The sequence below is a fragment of the Berghia stephanieae genome, chromosome 12, assembly GCF_034508935.2.
Source record: "Berghia stephanieae isolate SIO BIC M18660-M18661 chromosome 12, UCSD_Bste_1.3, whole genome shotgun sequence".
Taxonomy (NCBI): Eukaryota; Metazoa; Mollusca; class Gastropoda; order Nudibranchia; family Aeolidiidae; genus Berghia; species Berghia stephanieae.
Window position 1 is genome coordinate 12,215,473 of NC_088371.1, and position 7,906 is coordinate 12,223,378.

The window sequence follows — 7,906 nt, forward strand, 5'->3', positions numbered from 1 at the left end:
AATTGCAACTGTAATAATTCACATTTTATGAATCAACATAAGATACGACATGACGACAATGATTTTTTACACTGTACAATGGGATTTGTTTACATAAGATTTATATAATCATGAAATATTCTTATAGCAAAAGTAATATTATTGCTACTGCTACTACTACCACTACCAATACCACGACTACGACTACGACTACTACTACTACTACTACTACTACTACTACTACTACTACTACTACTACTACTACTACTACTACTACTACTACTATTAATACTACCACTACCACTACCACTACCACGACTACGACTACTACTACTACTACTACTACTACTACTACTACTACTACTACTACTACTACTACTACTACTACCACTACCACTACCACTACCACGACTACGACTACTTCTACTACTACTACTACTACTACTACTACTACTACTACTACTACTACTACTACTACTACTACTACTACTACTACCACTACCACTACCACCACTACTACTACTACTACTACTACTACTACTACTACTACTACCACTACCACTACCACTACCACGACTACTACTACTACTACTACTACTACTACTACTACTACTACTACTACTACTACTACTACTACTACTACTACTACTAGTAGTAGTAGTAATGGATGAAATAGAGGTTGCATATTTCTGTGCTTTACCACGTGGAAAAAAAAGACAAATTGAAAGAGAAAACAATATTGGGTGCATCCTTTAATGACCCAAAGATTGCTCAAGGGTCAATTCCGTAGACTCTATGGTGATCTCCGTTCTTATCTTAAAATGACTTTCTTGGAATCACCTCATTTTACCCAGGTGCAAATGAGTACCAGTTCGCTGATGAAAGTAATCTTTGACGGACTAGCATCATTCAAGAGGATAATAGAAAGTCAGCATGCTTCGTACCCGAAAGGCATCAGTTGATTAAGTCACCTCGCCTAGCTCAATTTGCGGCGCTGCACTGCGGCTGACGCCTGGTTATACCTTGTCCTAGCTAAATTTGCGGCGCTGCATTGCGGCTGACGCCCGGGTTATTCCAGTCTTACCTTGGAATAGACCCTCGAGAAAAATTTCCCCTATGGGATGAAAAAATGAATTTTATTATTTTAAATTTTAAACTGTTATCTGTCTGCTCAACGCCACAGAAACATGGATAAGTTCCGGATTTATAAGCTTAGGAGGCAAGATGGCCTATGGTTAGCGCGTTGTACTCTGGACTCAGAGGTTCTGTGTTCGATTCCGACCGAAGCCAACTTGTACTTTCTAGAGCAAGAAAATTTACTCCAATCACTCACTCCATTCAGGTGTAAAAGGGTACCTGTCAAGTTGGGATAGTAATCTGCGATAGACTACAGACTAGCGTCCCGTTCAAAGGTTTTCAAACAAATACGTTAATTGTCCGCTTCACGCTATTGAAACCGGAATAACTCCTGCACCATTGGCTACAAGGCTCTAAAGGACTTAATTTGTTTTACAATGAGTCCAAGTGGCTCAGAAGGACTAACTTATAAATATTTTCATTGAGAATTCCCGAAATAAATAACGATAAAGATAATTGATCCCACAAGTTATCGAATAGATGTGCGACCGGTTTTAGACACGTTACTGCTGTGTCACAAAGTGTGACACTTCTTAAATTATATTTATAAACATACGTTTTTAAATTGCCGAAAATATTTATGTTGCTATGCCTTCTTTACGTGGTTTCATCACATAGAATTATTTTTTGAATTGTTCTTGCTTTTTTATATTCAGAATTGAAATAAATAAATAAATTAAAACTGTGAAATTGAATGTAAGCTTCAGTTTAATATACGAAAACAGATAAAATGGACGTTTCGGGTTTCCCCTTCATCAATAACACATGATGAATTAAAAACTACAGACGAATGAGATAATGTGGTAGTGGCGTTGTTAAGATGCATAAACAAAAACATTGATGGGCAGGAAATTGTATGCTACTTTGTGAGGAAGCGCGAATTAAAACAGAGCAATAGAAATTTATAAAAGGTGCGTACTTAATTATGTCAAAAGAGGGGAGGCGGGGAGGAACTGTGTAATGCAGTATAGAAAGTGAACCAAATTATAAAGTGTGACTATTGTTGGAAAATAAATACAATGGAATTGGAAATAAATACAAAATATAAGGGATGTAGGTGTTAATATATTAGTGGCATTAGCCACAGCAGAAGCAACAATAGAAATAGTAGTAGTAGTAGTAGTAGTAGTAGTAGTAGTAGTAGTAGTAGTAGTAGTAGTAGTAGTAGGAGGAGGAGGAGGAGGAGGAGGAGGAGTAGTAGTAGTAGGGATGCAGAAAATAAAGACAGGCATTTCAATTTTGACACGGCGCCGCCAAGTCTGGGACTTTTTTGTCCTAGTGCGGAAGTCTGCTATATTTTTCTACTATCACAAACGATATGAACACGGGACTGGGACAGTCCTGTCCCGTTGATTTTGTAGCATTTCACAACGGCTTGGGACACAACGGGACTGTTTTGTCCCGTCCCAATAGGTGCGGAAGATCTCTCTAAATTCTATATGTTACAGATTTGGGACAGGACTGTCCCGGGACAGTCCTGTCCTAGTGCGGAAGAGGGTTAAGAAGCTCATAACATTGCCATCCGGAAGTATAACGGACCAACACACAAAACTGTGTGTATCAATGAACGTTTATAGTCGGGTTAATACAGTTCAGTGAGGATTACTCACAAACGCGGATGGCAAAAAAACAATAACAATGGCCTGAATGACGTCATCTTCGTTCTATCTATAAGCTATACTTCCGAATGGCAATGTTGTGAGCTTCTTAGCCAAGCGCTCACTATCTATTATCTTCAATTCACTATAAAGGTTCATTAAGTGCAGTGACTTGAGTCCGTATCGCGAACAAACCCGAGGTTTAATGATTCGTGTTAACACATTAAGCACTTTAGAATAATCCTTGCAATCGGCACAACCGATCAGTGTTCCTCCCGTATTAGATAAATAAGGCAAAATAAAATATTATTGTCACAAGTTCGATGACATTAAGATATAAAGATATTTCCAACCGTAATCATCGGACTAATAAATAATAATATAATAATAATAATAATAATATAATAATAATAATAATAATAATAATAATAATAATAATAATTACAAAAGGGTGAGAGACAATGGAAAGGGAAATATAAAATATCGTAGCCCATTTAATTAAATTTAACTTTATTTTAAAAATAAGAAAAGGTTAAATTAAAATGAAAAGGTTTTGACAATAAAACGTACCTATTTGATAACACATAAAGACAATACAATAGATAGTTCGAAGATGACTTCACTCAGGTCTTTGTTGATGTTTTTTGCTCACTGAACTGTATTAACCCGACTTTTAACGTTCATGGATACACACAGTTTTGTGAGTTGATCCGCTATACTTCCGGATGGCAATGTTATGAGCTTCTTAGCCAAGCGCATACTAGATAAATCGAAGTTGACGTTACTCAGGACTTTGTTATTGTTTTTTGCCATCCGCGTTTTATAGATATTATGCGCCTGGGTAAGAAGCTCAAACATTGCCATCCGTAAGTATAGATAGTATGCAGATGACGTCACTCAGGCCTTTGTTATTGTTTTTGCCATCCGCGTTTGTGAGTTGTTCTCACTAAACTGCATTAACCAGACTATAAAAGTTCATGGTTACACAGAGTTTGTGTGTTGGTCCGTTATACTTCCGGATGGCAATGTTGTGAACTCCTTGGCCAAGCGCATTCTATCTATAACGGACCAACACACAAAACTGTGTGTGTCCATGAACGTTTATAGTCAGGTTAATACAGTTCAGTGAGCATTACTCATAAACGCGGATGGCTAAAAACAATAACAAAGACCTGAGTGACGTCATCTTCGAACTACCTATATAGCGCAATATCCACTAAACGTGCTCAAAATGCTTCACAAGGGGTCCCTGGCCAACAGCAACACTCAACATGTAGGACGTGACATGACGCCTCTTAGGCGATATTACAATTTTTTCGAACACATACAACGCTGTTAACGGTCAAGTACTCATTTTGCACATGGGTACGGTGAGAGAATATGAGTAAAGAGTCTTTTCCAAGGACTCAACTATGCGCCTAGCGAGGCTCGAACCCAGGACCTTCCGATCCGAAAGCGAGTGTCGTACCACTAGACCACATAGCCGCATTATCCTTCTGTATCTAGATAGAGATTTGACCGAACAAGTTTTTAAGGGCATTTATAATATAGATAGTTCGAAGATGACGTCACTCAGGCCTTTGTTATTGTTTTTGCCATCCGCGTTTGTGAGTTGTTCTCACTAAACTGTATTAACCAGACTATAAAAGTTCATGGTTACACAGAGTTTGTTGTTGGTCCGTTATACTTCCGGATGCAATGTTGTCATATTTGGGAAAGGTTCGATCATCGTGTATCCGCTATAGTTTGATGACATCCCTTTATTTTTAGTGGCGATAGTTGATCTTGGAAAACTCAGCTATTCATCTATTGTCACAGGAAAACCATCCTAAGGCATTGAAAAATATTATTACAATCACAGTTTTTGGCGTGTTCTGTGTTAGTGACCCCTTATTTTTTTTTGTGTCTGGAACTATTTCGATAGTCGGTCCAATCGTTTAATCTTATCAATAAGTAATGCTGTTGCCAAAGGAGTTTACAACATTGCTGATCGTGAAAGCTACATAACGACCAACAAACAAATACTAGTTGAAGTAACCATGATCTTTTATTGTTTGGTTAATCGTTTATGAGAACACAACATCCACAAAACGTCATGGATAAACAATTTTCTAAGTCCTGAGATGAGCATCTTCGAACTATCTACAGGGCGAAAAAGGATAAAATCCTTTGAATGCCCCTAATAATAGTAACGCTAAAAATCCATTGATTGAAAGATTACGATAATGATAAACATGGTAAAGATAATTAACCAACTGAAATATACTCATATATATGTGATGTACTAACATATATCTTTAACCGAAACATACAAAACACACACACACACAAACAAACACACACACAAACACACACACACACACATACACACAAACACCACATCCATATTATATAGAAAATAACCATGATAAAATATCAATGCATTATATTTACATACAAGATTGAAAACCATGCCAATAGCCACGTCAATAGCAGTGCAAACAAAGATTGAGCTTTTATAGATAGTATGCGCTTGGCTAAGAAGCTCATAACATTGCCATCCGGAAGTATAACGGACCAACACACAAAACTGTGTGTATCCTTGAACGTTTATAGTCAGGTTAATACAGTTCACTGAGCGCTACTCATAAACGCGGATGGCAAAAAACAATAACAAAGACTTGAGTGACGTCAACTTCATACTATCTATAGGGAAACATCCACTAAACGTGCTCAAAGCGCTTTACAATGGGTCCCTAGCCAACAGCAACACTTAATAGGACGGGACATGACTCCTATTAGGCGATATAACAATATTTCGGACAGAGACAACGCTGTTAACAGCCAGGTATTCATTTTACACCTGCGTACGATGAGAGGTAACCGAGACATACGAGCAAGAATAACTCAAGCCAAACAGGCCTTCATGGACCTGGGAAACATTTTGAAAAACAAACAGATGTCGTTCGGGATTAGATTCCGAGTCTTGAAGTGCTACGTGTGGCCAATCTTGTTATACGGATGCGAAAGCTGGACTACAAATGCAGAAACACAAAAGAACATTGAAGCTTTTGAAATGTGGTGCTTGAGAAGGATGCAGAGAATATCGTATACTGCACACAAAACGAACGAAGAAGTGCTAAAACAAACATACCAACAAAGGAAACTAATGCCCTTAATAGTGGATCGACAACTATCCTTTTTCGGACACATAGTAAGGAAAGATAAGAATGAATACCTGGCAAGTTGTGGAAAAATACCTGGTAAACGCGCCCGGGGGAGACAAAGAAAAACACTCATAGACCAACTGAAGGGCTTCACCAACCTAACAATCCAAGAGCTGTTTGAAAAAGCAAGAGACAGGGAGGAATGGAGAGAGATAATTCATGCAGTATCCGAAGCCTGGACCAGGCATGGAACCTAGAAGAAGAAGAAGTACGATGAGAGAATGTGAGTAAAGAGACTTTTCCAAGGACTCAACTGTGCGCCGAGCGAGGCTCGAACCCAGGACCTCCCGATCCGACAGCGAGTGTCATACCACTAGACCACATAGCCGCAAACAACATTGATCAAACCTAAATTCTTTCTCCCGAGTTACCGTTATTTATGTTCGAAATAGATTAGCTTTCTTGATTTTATTGAATCGAGTCGTTCAAAGATTCTATTCATGCTAATTCTAAGGAGGCGTTTACATTAATGGCGTTTATTATTGCTGAATGCCGGGGGATCGCGTGAACTCATTAAAAAGATATTGGACGGGTGGGGAGGGTTGGAGAAAGGGGGGGGGGGGGTGAAGGAATGAATAGATATTACAAGAAAAGTATTGAAGTTTTTCATTTACAATAAACATAATATACACATTGAAGTAAAGTGGATAAAGAAAGAAGAAGATATGAAAACAACAACAACAACAACAACAAAAACAACAACAATAACATAAGATGAAGCAACTACTTCCCATGTCTTAGTTGAAGTGAGTATGTATTGTTTCTTTAACTTAATATTTGAATAAACCCCCCCCCCCCCCCCCCCCCCCCCAAAAAAAAAAATTAAAAACAAAAGCATATCAAAACAAAGACAATACAAAATAAATACAAACAAACAAACAAACAAAAAAAAAAAATATAAACAAAACCAAATCAAAAACTAAAACAAAACAAACAAAAAATAGAAGAAAGAACAAAACGAAAAAAAAAAAAACATGATTAAAAAGAACAAACAAAACAAAATGACAAGAACCCCCATTTTCTATCATACTGACGTTAATCTCCATTTTAAAAAGAATAGTTGCAACGTGATACCATGTGGCGGGTCAAAATTAGATTTCGGTTGGGAAAAAAAAAATTTAATTTGACGTTTGATCCTCATAAGGACACTTCTTAAATGCTTTCCCCAAGGGCAGAATGCAATGAAGTGAACAATCGAACGGGATTCGAAGGTTTCTTTACCCATGGTAAAAGATCATGTTCTTTTGGCATATTATTATTATTATTATTATTATTATTATTATTATTATTATTATTATTATTATTATTATTATTATTATCATTATTATTATTATTATTATTATTATTATTATTATTATTATTATTATTATTATTATTATTATTATTATTATTATTATTATTATTATTATTATTATATTATTATTATTATTATTATTATTATTATTATATTATTATTATTATTATTATTATTATTATTATTATTATTATTATTATTATTATTATTATTATTATATATTATTATTATTATTATTATTATTATTATTATATTATTATTATTATTATTATTATTATTATTATCATTATTATTATTATTATTATTATTATTATTATTATTATCATTATTATTATCATTATTATTATTATTATTATTATTATTATTATTATTATTATTATTATTATTATTATATCATTATTATTATTATTATTATTATTATTATTATTATTATTATTATTATTATATTATTATTATTATTATTATTATTATCATTATCATTATTATTATTATTATTATCATTATTATTATCATCATCATCATTATCATTATTATTATTATTATTTAGTTTTAGATTTATACCAGCTAAACATTTTCCATTTCCAGAGGTCTGTGGTCAAACTTCAAGAATCTTATATCAGTTAAAACTACAGCGGGCATGCGATACTACCTTTAGGTTGAAGGCGAAAAATGGCATTTCCTCGTTACAGCAT